Raw genomic sequence first — 14,134 nt, forward strand, 5'->3', positions numbered from 1 at the left:
AATTCAAGGTTAATAAAGCACTATGCAATCTATTTCTAGGAGTCATTGTTACCTGTTGCTATTTATTTAGCATATCCTTTAAAGTTCAATTGGATCTTTCTATGATCCAATTGGCCTGTGGGATTGTGTGGTATACCTGTAACATGCTTTATATTGTAATAAGCAAAGAATTGTCTCATTTTATTGGAGACATATGCTGGGGCATTGTCTGTCTTAATTTGTACAGATATTCCCATGATGGCCATAACTTCTAATAGGTGTGTAATCACAGAATCAGCCTTTTCAGAACTCATAGGAGTTGCCCATTGAAATCCTGAATAGGTGTCAATGGTATGATGTACATACTTTAATCTTCTAAATTCTGCAAAATGAAACACATCCATCTGCCAAATTTCATTTCTTTGTATACCTTTTGGATTGCTCCCTGCAGGTAATGGAAAAAGTAGGACATTTTTCACAATATCCTTAGCCTGTTGCCAAGTGATGGAGAAATCCTTCTTCAAACCTGTGCTATTTACATGGTATTTCTTATGAAATTCTGAAGCTTCTAGCACATTACCTATTAGTAACTGATCAATTTCATCATTACCTTGTGCTAGAGGTCCTGGCAGACCTGTGTGGGATCTGATATGTGTTATATAGATATATAGGATGTTCCCTCTTTCTGATGATTTCCTGCAATTGTATGAATAATGAAGTTAATTCTGTGTTATCAGGAATAAATTCAGCAGTTGCAATATGTAAAACAACTCTCTCAGCATATTGAGAGTCAGTGACTATATTGAGGGGTTCTGTGAAGTCCATCAGTACCATAAGAATGGCATACAGTTCTGCCTTTTGTACAGAGCTATATGGACTTTGTACCACTTTACTTAAGTCTCCTGATTTATATCTTGCTTTCCCTGATTTATTTGCATCAGTATAGAATGTGAGGACTCCAGAAATTGGCTTTTGTCGTACAATGTGAGGAAGGACCCATTCAGTCTTCTTTATGAATTCTATTCTCTTGCTTTTGGAATAGTGGTTGTTAATCTCTCCCAAAAAGTTACTGCAGGCTCTCTGCCAGTATTCATTATCTTTCCATAGTGATGAAATTTCTTCATTAGTTAAAGGTACTACAATTTCTGCTGGGTCCATTCCTGTCAACTGGCGAAGTCTTAGTTTACCTTTTTGAATTAAATCAGAGATCTTTTCTATATAAGTCTTTAATTTCTTATTTGGTTTACGTGGTAGGAATATCCATTCCAATATAATATCTTCCCTCTGCATCAAAATACCTGTTGGGGAATGTCTCGAGGGGAATATGACAAGAATGCATTTAAGTTCTGGATCCACACGATCCACATGTGCTTCTCGAATTGTCTTTTCTACTAGAGCCAATTCCTTCTCAGCTTCAGCTGATAATTCTCTTAGACTATTTAATTCTTTGCCCCCTTCTAGAGTATTAGCCAAATTTTGTAGTCCATCTTTGGGTATTCCCATGATACCCAGTAAGTTGGAAATGCTTCCTAATAACTTTTGAAAATCATTAAGAGTCTTCAATCGATCTCTCCTTAGCTGTACCTTTTGGGGTCTAATTTTTTGTAGCTCTATCTTATATCCTAAGTAGTTAATAGAATCTCCTCTTTGTATTTTTTCAGGAGCAATTTGCAGTCCCCAGCGAGGCAAAACTTTTTTTACTTCTTCAAACATGCTTTCTAATGTATCTAACTTTGGATCAGCTAATAGGATATCATCCATATAGTGATAAATTATGGATTGTGGAAACTTTACACGAATTATCTCCAATGGTTTCTGCACAAAGTATTGGCACAAAGTAGGGCTGTTTAACATTCCCTGTGGGAGGACCTTCCATTGATATCTCTTGACTGGCTGAGAATTGTTATAATTAGGTACTGTGAAGGCAAATTTTTCTCTATCATTTTCTTGTAAGGGTATGGTAAAGAAACAGTTTTTTTTAAGTCAATAACTATTATAGACCATTCTTTAGGTAGCAGAGAGGGCAAGGGCATCCCAGTCTGTAGGGAGCCCATTGGCTGAATTACTTTATTAATAGCTCTCAGATCTGTCAGCATTCTCCAATTACCAGACTTTTTTGTTTAATAACAAATACAGGAGAATTCCAAGGGCTGGTGGTTTCTTCAATGTGTTGGGAATTTAATTGCTCTTGAACCAGCTGTTCTAAAGCTTGTAGCTTGTCTTTTGTCAAAGGCCATTGTCCAACCCAGACAGGTTTATTAGTTAGCCATTTTAAAGGTAAGGCAGTTGGTACTTCTGAGAGTTCAACAGCAGTTGTGCTCTGTTTGTAAACAGCCTGAATGGTTGGTGCCTGATTTTTATAGCATGTGATGATATTATTCCTAGAAACATGCATTGGTCTGTATTCTTTTTCTGAAAGTGTGGGAATTTTAATCTGGGTATTCCACTGTTGTAACAGATCTCGGTTCCAAGGATTTACTGGTACATTTGCTACATATGGCTTCAGCCTTCCTCTCTGTCCTTCTGGCCCTATGCATTCAACCCATCTCGAACTCTATTTTATCTGAGATGGGGTGCCAATCCCTAAAAGTTGGACATCTACCTCTTGAAGAGGCCAATTTGGATGCCATGGTTTTGGTGTAATTATAGTCACATCTGCACCTGTGTCTCCCAGTCCCTCCATAACCAGGCAATTAATTCGATTTCTAAGCTTTGGTCTTTGATCATTTATGGAAGTCTGCCAAAATATTTGTTTTATAGTGTTCTTTGTAAACTGTGATCCACCCATCAGAACTGTTTTATCATTCATTGCAGTATCAGTTTTTACATTAGGCATTGGTTTGTTCAGTTGTCTTGGAGAGGAATTTCTTCCACTGTGGCCGGGAATGTTTATACTACATTTGATTTGGGGGCCTTCAAGAGGCCCCCTGAGGCATTTCCCGCCAGTAAAGGGTTACCTCGTATATCTATTTTTGATCTGCACTCACTGGTTCAATGTCGGCCTTTGCCACATCTTCTACATAGTCCGGGAGGTGGTTGGCGTCTCCTGTTTAGGCTATTCCTAAAAGGAGTATTACTCCTAGGAGTACCCCACGTACAGTTTTTTCTTATATGACCTGGTGTACCACATTTAAAACATTTGGTAACACGGGACCTTCTTTCACCTCTGGGATTTGTCTCTCCTATCCAAGCCTCATTACTGTAGTTACGAGACTCAACACCATTAGTATACTGAATCCATTCTTCCAAAGGAGCTGATCTGATCTCTAATGGTGTAAGTATTCTTCTGCATTCTGCATTAGCATTGTTGAATGCCAAGGACTCAGTTAATACTTTTCTTAATTCTTTATCTGATACAGCTCTTGTAATAGCTGTGTTCAGTCTTTGTAAAAAATCAGTGAAGGTTTCGTGCGGTCCCTGAAATATCTTTGTGTATACCTCAGTTGGTTTTCCAGGTTCTGGAATTTTTTCCCAAGCATTTAGAGCTGCTGTACGGCATAGGGATATTGTATATTCATCATAAATGGCTTGTACATTCCTGTCAGCAAAACATCCCTTACCAAGTATTTGATCTTGGGAGATCACAAAACCTCAGAGTTTACCTTGTTGTTCTAAATTTTTTGCCTCTTCTCTCAACCAGTTTTTCCACTGTAGCTGCTGACTATATTCTAGAACAGCTGAAATTAACTGATGCCAGTCATCTGGGATGATTCTATGTGAGGTAGACCACGAATTTAACATCTGTTTTATGTACGTGGAGTGTATCCCATATGTAACTACTGCTTCCTTTATATTTTTAAAGTCCCTTGTTGCAATTGGTTGTAATGTATATGTATTATATGGCTCGGGGTATGTGTCATCTGCTGGCTTCTCATGGATGATAACAGGATAAGCCATTGTGTGAGAGCCATTTGGAGATGTTACAACTTCTTTGGTCTTGCCCTTCTGCTTATTAGGTCCCTTGTCATGTTTACTGAGAGTTTCTTCTAAGGCCTGCAAACGAGCACCTAGGGTCTGTTCTATGGAGTGAACCTCCTCTCTGGCAAGGGACTCCAGATTTCTCATGGAATCATAGAAGGTTTTATGTTCCTCAGAAACACATGATTCCATGGACCTTATCTTATCAATTAATGATAATCTTTCTTCCTTATATAGTGTCTGGAGAGTTCATTGCTCTCGCTTAAAGCCTGTATCAGTCCCAATAATGACTCATCTTTGTTCTTGCTATTAAACCAGTGTTTGAACACTGTGTGGATTATTGCAATGAATACCAAAATGGTACAGGCCAGATATGCCTTAAGAAGGTCGTATATTTCCAGGAAGATGTCATTCATCATACAGGCAAAAAGGTTTTCAAATTCTTGTGAGGTAATGTTGTCAGCCATATTACAAGAATTACTCAAAATTTGTTAGTCAATTTTAAGGTGTAAAATTATCAGGTACTTTTACTTACCTTTCATGGTTTTGGGGGGTGTAGAAGCACTTTTCAGCCAGCAGGCAGCATTGGTACAGCTCCAAAGCAGGGCCTGCTGGTGATCTTGACTGCAGCTTGCTGGAGTCAAGATGGCAGGAGCCGGAGCTGGCTCAGGCACTCAGGAAGCCGGGGAGTGCCTCTTTCGCTGGTCTTGGGGCTAAGCTAGGGAGCTGAGACCAGATTAGCTGCTCCCTTTTTTGGGAATGGAACCGTGTAGATGTTCCCTGGTTATATGGAACTTTGCAGGCAGGTTTAGGTACCCGCTAGCCGGGGAGGAGGCTGAGGGTGGGAACTACCCAGGCCTTTGGAATTTGCCCCACATGAGAGCCAGATATTGGTGAAATTATTAAGGCCACTCCACGTAGTTAAAAGGAGATTTATTTAATGGTGTAACTTACAAATTAAGGGATAGGTAGGTCACAGGGTCTGGGGAATTGGTATCACAGTCCAGCGGTGTTCTCTGGAGCTCTGCTTGGTCCACCCCCACTATCCAGGGTCCCGGAATGGAGAGAGTGCCCACCGATCCAGATCTCGGGTCCCCAGGCGCCTCCCTTGGCCCTGCCTTGTAGGCGTGGCAGTTGCCGAAATCTCAATGGGGGTTGGAACTTCCAGATCAAAGTTGGAATGGGACCCACTACAATTGCCTCTAGTGATCCATACTTTCATTTTTTCTTTTTAATTTATTTTTCTCTCTTATCTTACATCTGAACCTCAGTTTCTTCTCCCTGCGCTTCTCCCTGTCCCTCTTCCTACCTCACCTCTTTCCCAGATCCATTCCTCCATTTCCTTTCAGAAAAGAGCAGGCCTCACAGAGATATCAACCAAAATATCAAATAAAATATCAAGTTATAATAATTCTAGGCACATACCCTCATAACAAGGGTGGATGAGGCAAACCAGTAGGAGAAAGAGGGTCCAAAAACAGAAGAAAACTTAGATAGCTCCTGCTCCCACTGTTAGGAGTCCCAAAAGAATACCGAATATACAACATAATATACATGCAGGGGACCTAGTATAGACCTATACAGGCTCCCTGATTGTTGGTTTAGTCTCTTTGAGCCCTTATGAGCCCTGATTAGTTGATTCTGTGGACCCCATTCATTTTTGGGTGTCCTTGACCTCTCTGGCTCCTACAATCCTTTCTCTTGCTCTTCTGCAGGATTCCTCAAGCTCTGTGTCATGCTTGGCTGTGGGTCTCTGCATCTGGTTCTATCAGCTGCTACATGAAGCATCTCTGATTAAGAGTGCTAAGCTCCAGGCTACCTAAGAATATATCAGAGTGTAATTAGGAATAATTTCATTGCTTTAAAATTTTTTATTATTATTATTATTCTTTTGCCAGTCCTGTTTGGTTTTACCAAATGTTTCTGGGCTATCTATCCCCTCGTGCCTGACCATCCAGGCAGTGTCAGGTGTGGGCTCCCTCTAGTGGCATGGGTCTCAAGTTACATCAGTCATTGGTTAGACACTTCCACAAGTTCTGAGCACCTTTAAACCACCACATCTTGCAGGCAGGACAGGTTGTAGATTGAAGGCTTTGTGGCTGCTTTAGTGTCCCAATCCTTCACTTAAAGACTTGCCTTGCTACAAAATATGACTGCTTCAGCCTCCATATCCCCTGTTACTAGGAGTCTTCACAAGGGTCACCCTCGTAGATTCCAGGGAATTTCCATTGCACTGTTTCCACAAAAACCACAGAATGCCCCCCAATTCCAGTTGTCTCTCCAAGTACTCTCTCCCTCAATCCCCAGACCTGATCTCTGCCATTCTCATACCCACCCCCAGTCCACTCACAATTTTCTTTTTTCCTTTCCAAGGGGATTGTCTTATTAAGTAGAGCAATTTGGAAACTCACATATCTGATCTTAGTGTGTTGTTTTCTTCATTATGAATAGGAGGTCTCTAAGAAGTAGCTGTTCCTAGGATAATAGCATAGCTTGAGACAAAACCATCAGTCAGATACATTTAATGAGATATGACACACAGTTAAAATTAAAAACAGCAGATGTTTTATTCATAAAGGAAGGGGAAGAAAAATAAAAGCAAGAGTTAGAATTTGTGGTCCCTTGAGTTTGGCATGCAGTAATTTCATTCTTTCAGGGCATTAAATCTCTTAGGCTCTCATTCATATTTATGGTTTCTATAGTAGATAAGATGATCCAGAGCAGTGGGTATTTTAGATTGTCTATGGCAATAATCTTTACTGTATTAATTATTTTTGTCTTCTGAAGAGAATTTTGAGGTCTTTGGTTAACAAGTGTAAGTGCTGTTCTTGGGTCCATTTAGAGGGGTCTCTTGTCTCTGGATCACTAATTTTGATTTCTCTGTATGTTTTGGATATTAACACTTTGTCAGATATGGAGTTGGTGAAATCAGATGAATCATATGTATTAAATATAGGTTAAACCCAGCAAGGGATACAGAACTATGACAATAAGGAAGTTGTCTCCTGTGCTAATGCATTCAACTCTCTTCCTCACTTTCTCTTCTATCAAGTTCAGTGTATCTTGTTTTCTGTTGAGGTCTTTGATCCACTTGGAGTTGATTTTTGTGCAGAGTGATAGATATAGATCTATTTGCATTCTTCTATATGCTGACATCCAGTTAGAGTAGTACCATTTGATGAAGATGGTTTCTTTCCTTCATTGCATATTTCTGTCTTGTTTGTCACAAATCATAGGTGTATATGTAGGCTTACGTTGGAGTCTTTGATTTGATTCCATTGATCAACCTGTCTGTTTTTATGCCAATATTATGCAGTTTTTATTACTATAATTCTGTGGGACTGCATGAAATTATGGATGGCAGTACCTCTGGACAATTTTATTATTGTGCAGAATTGTTTTACGTATCTGTGCTTTTTGTTTTTCCATGTGAAGATGAGCTATTTCAATGTCTGTAAAGAAATGTATTGGAATTTTAATGGGAATTGTTTTGAATTTGTAGACTGCTTTTGGTAAGATGGCCATTTTTACTATGTTAATTTGATCCATGAGTATAGGAGAGTTTTTTCATCTGATATCTTTTTCATCTGATATTCAATTTCTTTCTTCAAAGGCTTGGAATTTTTGCCATATAAGTCATTCACTTATCTGATTAGAGTTATATTTTATATTTTTTGAGGCTATTGTGGAGGATGTTTCTCTGATTTGTTTCTCAGACCACTTATCATTTGCATATAAGATAGCTACTGATTGTTTTGATTTACTCTTGTACCCAGCTACTACATTGAACGTGTTTATCAGCTGTAAGGGTTCCCTGATAGATTTTTTTGGGTAACTTACATATAGTAACATATCATCTGCAAATAATGATACTCTGACTTCTTGCTTTCCAATGTGTTTTTCTTTGGTCTTCTTCAGTCGTCTTATTGCTGCAGCTAGAACAGAACACCAATAACACAGCCACTAAGACTGACAATTAATGAAGAGGAAATTTCTCATGAAACTGGAAACCTTGTATAAAGCAAAGGACACTGTCTATAGGACAAAATAGCAGCCTTTAGAATGGGAAAAGATTTTCAGTCTATGAATCTGTAAGGAATGGGCTATGGGGAAGAATAGCCCTGGTATCTCTAGGACTTATACATCTGATTCTGGCTTTTGCCTTGGGATCTGTACTCTAAACCCAAGAACGTGGTTTCTGACCTCTAAAATTCAATGGTAATCATAAGAAAAAATGATGTCCCTTCAAGGGTCTTATGAGATGTTAACTCGGAGATGGCTAAAACTTAAAGGGACCCTCCTCTAAAATAGATGGATAAAATGAGGTTGGAGTTTCTGGTAAAATTTAGGAAGGGACTATACCCTCATTACTATGGAAGAAGTTATAGAAATGAAGAGCAGCTAGCATCTTTCAATTTCTGTAAGAAATTTATGGTACTTTCTGAGGGAGTTAAGGTACATGATTGATTATGGAGTGGGGAGGTTCAAGAATTTTATATGAAAGAAAGACAATGACAGAGAAAACCAGAAGTTGTCAGATCTTAGACTATATGCTGCTTTGCTCATACCCATATACAGCTGCCTCTCTCTTTATCTCTATATTTGATATTACTCTGTGTGTCCCCAGTTCTCAGTTGTGAAACTCCATTCCCACACACAGGAATGAATTCTCTTCTGAAACCCTGCAATAATAATAATTCTCCTAAACCACATATAGAAAAGACTGTCTGACTCAGTCTCCTCCTAGGAAATGCAACTTAACATGTGGTAATGTGAGTAAGCTGGAAATATGACTTAGACCAATTGCCCTCCAGGGCTCACCCTACATTTGCTGCTGCTTATCCTGGCCCAACACTATCCTCTGACCTCTGGTGAGTCTCTGTGGTTTGGTATATACCTATCTCCAGACTATGTAATAACCTGAGTGTTTACCCTGGATATTTTCGAGTCAGGTTCCATTGATTGAAACAGTCAGGCTGAAGAATGATTGTTCCACTGTTGCTAGAGTTTTCCTGCCTGGCCCACAGTCAGGGCAAATCTCTCTCACCTGCCAGTCCCACAGCCGTCAGACCAGACCAAGTAAACACAGAGACTTGTATTGGTTACAAACTGTATGGCCATGGCAGGCTTCTTGCTAACTGTTCTTTCAGCTTAAATTAATCCATTTTTATAAATCTATACCTTGCCACATGGCTCGTGGCTTACCGGCATCTTCACATGCTGTTTCTCATCTTGGCGGCTGGCAGTGTCTCTCTGACTCAGCCTTCCACTTCCCAGCTTTATTCTCCTCCTTGTCCCGCCTACACTTCCTGCCTAGCCAATGGCCAATCAGTATTTTAATTATTGACTAATCAGCAACACATTTGACATACAGAACATCCCACAGCATGTCTTGGTGTGACATTGTCCAAGAGGAAAGCAAAATGTACAGGGAAACATGTTCGCTTACTCCTTCCTATCCACTTGACATGATAGATCCCATAATGGGTGCTCCACAGTCTCACCCACCCAAAGAATCTCCACTAGATGCACTTTATGTAATTGTAAAAACACTGTTCTGAAGGATATGTTTAAGCAAAGGAAGAGGTATTCTTTTATAACACTTCTTTTTTGGACTGGACCCTGCTGATGAATTATCCTGTCTGTGCTCATTTACTCCAAAGTTCAACTCCTCCCAGATTACCTTCTTTACTCAATGGTTCCACTGCTAAATGATCACCATCTCTTCTCTCGGGTTTTTCTTCTGCTCTTTTAGCAAACTCTAACACAGGTAATCTGCTTCCTGAAATACCTTTTCAACAAATACAACTAAAAATACCATTAAAATTCTTCATAGACCTCCTGGCTCATACTAGCAGCTACTGCTTTACTGATCATTTTGATTCTTATATCCATATGCTCCTGATTCATTTTTCTGTTAATACAATTCATCCAGATTACTATGCAACATCAAAACACAGATTTATGTGCACAGTATCATTATAATGTGTAAGGACACATACTAGCCTCTCATTCAAACACTGTGATGTAGTAGGGCCTCCTAAAGCAAAGATAAACTGTACAGAAGAAAGCACGTACAGAGTTCCAATCATTATTCACAGGAATAGGAAAGAGAATTCTCTGATCCAACCCAATTATCTCAGCTAAAAGGAAAAATTATTGATTTCTTTTTCTTTCTTTTTGTTCCATACTGTTCTCAGATTTCATTTCTTATGTTTAATTTATTTTTTCATCTCTTTTCTTTGGTTCTTTCTCATATGTATTCCTTTTTAACAGTTGGCTGTACCTTTCTTTTTTCCATTCCTCAGGGTTCCCTTTATCATATTTAAGTACTTTATTATTGTTTTTCCTTTATTAGATTTTAAACTCTTAATGTATTCTGTCTGTAACTTTGCTCCGTCCTGTGTTCATCAGTGTAGTGGCATGCTTACTGTTAACTGCATTTTACTGTATTCCTACATATGGTTTGATTTGATGGTGTTATTGTGACTTGTTTTCTCTCTTGAGTAGTACTGGGCTTGTTTGCTCACTTGAGTAGTACTGGGGATTGAGCAATCAGGAGGAAGCTGCTGACTATGAAGACCCATGATTATAAGTGGAAGAGGGAATGAAGGGATAACTCAGTGGTTAAGAACACTGGTTTCTCTTCCAGAGGATCTGGATTCAATTCCCATCAAGCACACTTGGTTCACAAATGTCTGCAACTCCAGTCCCAAATTATTCCAAGGCATCTCTGTCTTCCTCAGGCACCACACACACAAACATGATGCACAGACTTACATTCAGGCATATGATTCATACATATTAAAATAAATAATATAATACAACAAAATTAAATTTTTAAGTGGAAGAGGACACTGAGATTGTCAGTTGTAATGGTCAGCTGTAGTCATTTATATGACAGTCCGCTGTGTAACTGACGTTAGTGGTCAGTTATAGTTGTTAACATTGTGTTCAGTTGTCATTGTTACTGTGACAGTCAGTTATAGTGTTCATTTAAATGATCAGTTGTAGTGATCAGATGTAGTTGTCCCTGTTACAATAAGATCTTGTGGTCAAATGTAGTGATCATTTAGATTGTCAGCTGTGGAGGTCGTTGTGGTGATCAGTTGTTTTTTTTTTTTTAGTGTTGTGGCAAGTTGTAACAGTCACTTGGAGATCAATTGTCGTGAGTGTTCACTATGGTGAGCTGTGGTTGTAGCAACCACTATGGATGCCAATTGTCTTGGTCACTGTGGTGGTCAACCATGGTGAACACTTTGGTGATGAGCTGTAATGGTCACTGTGATAGTAAGCATAGTGATCTCTATTTTGGTCTCTTGTAATAGTCAGCTATAGCAGTCAGCTGGGGTTTTTAATATTGTATATAGAAGTCAGTTATAGTGGTCAATTTGGTGGTCAATCATAGTGTTCAATGGAAAGGCCGATTGTTATGGTTGCTGTGGTGGTGAGCCAGAGTGGTCACAACTGTGGTCTCTTGTAGGGGTAGCTGTTGCAGTCACTATGGTGGCAATTGTAGTGGTCATATAGAGTGGAAACTATTGAGGTCAGTTGTCATGGTCACTGTGGGGGTCAGTTATAGTGTTCAATGTAAATGTCAGTGGTTATGGTCAGCTATAGTCAATATTATGGTTGGTTATAGAGGCCAGTTATGGTTGTCAATGTAATGGTCACATGTGGTGGTTGGTCACTTTGATAACCAGTCATAGTGGTCTGTTAGTTGTGGTGGTTAGTTGTGATGGTTGGCTATAGTAGTCAGCTGAGGTGGTCACTATTGTGTTTATTTGCATTGGTCTGATGTAATGGTCACTATGGAGATGAGATTTAGTGGTCACTCTGATGGTCAGTTGTAGTAGTTGTGGTGGTTCCAATAAGAATGGCTCCCTTAGACTCATATATTTGAAGACATAGCCATCAAGGATTGGCACTACTTGAGAAGGATTAGGAGTTTTGGCCTAGTTGTAGGAAATGTGTCAGTGGGGTTGAGCTTAGAGGTATTCAAAAGCCCAGAGCCAGGTCTAGTGTCTTTCTCTTCCTGCTCCTTGCAGATCAGGATGTAGAACTCTCAGCTACTTTTCCAGCACCATGTTTGCTGTGTGCTGCCATGCTCCCTGCCATGAAAAAGAACTACACCCCTGAGACTGTAAGCAAGCACAGATTAAATACTTTCTTTTATAAGTTTCCTTGGTCATGGTATCTCTTCATAACAATAGAACATTGATTAAGACAGTGGTCATTGAAGTGGTCAGTTTTAGTGTTCACTGCCATGATCACCATAGTGATCACTATGAAGACAACAGTAGTGATCATTTGTGCTACTCTCTAGTCAATCATAATGGTCACTATGGTTGCCAGTTGTATTGTTTGTAGACAAAACTCTAAATGGTCTTATTAAATAAGAAACACAGAGCCAAATACAGAGTTAAAAGCCCAAGTGATCAGAACACTAGTGAATAACCTTTAGCTTACCCCTCACTGCCATCCTTCCCCTGAGAGAGAGACCTTATTCTGTGTGACCTGTCTTTTTATTGCCTCTCTGTTCTATCTTCTCATTAGCTCTAAACCCAATCACATGGTTTCCTTATCACTGCTTTTCTATACAGACCTCCAGGTCTCTATGGTTGGTACTGGGATTAAAGGTTCAAGTCACTGCTTGGCTATGTCCTTGACCACACAGGGACTCTGCCTGCCATGTGATCGGATTAATGGTGAGTGCCACCACTGCCGGACTTCTGCTAAATGGCTTGCTTTTAGCTCTGTTCCCTAGGCAACTTTATTTATTAACATACAAATAAAATCACATTTCAGCACAAATGAAGTATCACCATAATTGTTCACTGTGATGGTAATTCATAGTTGTCACTGTGATGGTCAGCTATATTGGTCACTCTGGCTGTCTCAGTGGTCATCATCAATAGTGTCTAGTGTGATGGAAAACCATAGTCATCATTATTCTGATCATCTTTGATAGTCAGTTCTGGTGGTTACATTTGACCTTAGACTGGTTGGTCAGCTGCAGTGGTCACCAGTGGTCAGGTAAAGTGGACACTAAGATGGACAGTTATAAGGATTAGCTGTAATGATAACTGTGATAATCAGCTGTGTGACAGTCATCTCTGGTGCTTACTGTGATCAGCTGTAATGGTAAACTGTAATTGTTACTATTGTGTTCAGCTGTAGTGTTTACTGTAATGATCAGCCATAGTGTTTAATGAGATGGTCTGCAATCATGATAACTGTGGTGGTTACTTATAATGTAGCCAAAGTAATGTACAAATAGTGATTGAAATTATGAGTTGGCACAGTCAGCCCAACTTTTCCATAATAGAAAATCCTTAGCATAATTGAAAGTAAGAATAATATAGAAAATTAATTAAACTGGATTTTTTTAGGTCCGAAGCTCATTTTGATAGAACAGAGTCTCCAGAAGACAATATACACTAAAGAGCAGTCTTTCCCATCCAGTTTACACTAACAATAGAGCCCTTGTTTCCTTCTTTCGCCATGCTTACCTCCCCTTTTGATTCAGTCTGTGTCTTAGACATTGTTCTATTGCTGTAAACAGTTAGCATGATCACTGCAACTCTTACTCAAGAAAACATTTCATGAGGGCTTGCTTACAGTTTCAAAGCTTTAGTTGAACATTATTATGGCAGGTGGAATGGTGGCATGCATGCAGACTTGGTGCTGGAGATGTATCTGAGAACTCCACATTGAGATCCTCAGGCAACAGAGAGATTCACTTAGTCTGCCTTAGGATTTTGAAACCTTAAAGCCAATCCTCATTAACAAATTTCATCTAACAAAGCCATACCTCCTAATCTCTTTCAAATAGTACCACTCTCTGATAACTAAGCATTTAACAACATGACCCTATGGCGAGAGCTCTCATTCAAACACTACATTCCATTCCCTGACCTATGGGCTTTTAGCAATATCATAATTCAAAATTTTTTCAGTCCAATTTCAGATCAAACTTATAGTCCTTCACATTCTCAACACCACATAAAATTCAAAAATTCAAAGTCAGTGAGAATCATGCCATTTTTCTAATTGTAATCCCCCACCAAATCAAAATGCAGATCACATACTTCCAACACACAGTGGCACAGAATGTACATTGCAATTCAGATGAGTGGGGATGAAACATAGTGAGGAAATAGTGGACCAAAGCAAAACAGAAAAGCAGCAGAGCAAAACTAAATTCCATATCTCCATATCTGATATCAAAGTACTT

The sequence above is a fragment of the Peromyscus californicus genome, unplaced genomic scaffold (assembly GCF_007827085.1).
Source record: "Peromyscus californicus insignis strain IS unplaced genomic scaffold, ASM782708v3 Scaffold_4__1_contigs__length_199733344, whole genome shotgun sequence".
Lineage (NCBI taxonomy): Eukaryota > Metazoa > Chordata > Mammalia > Rodentia > Cricetidae > Peromyscus > Peromyscus californicus.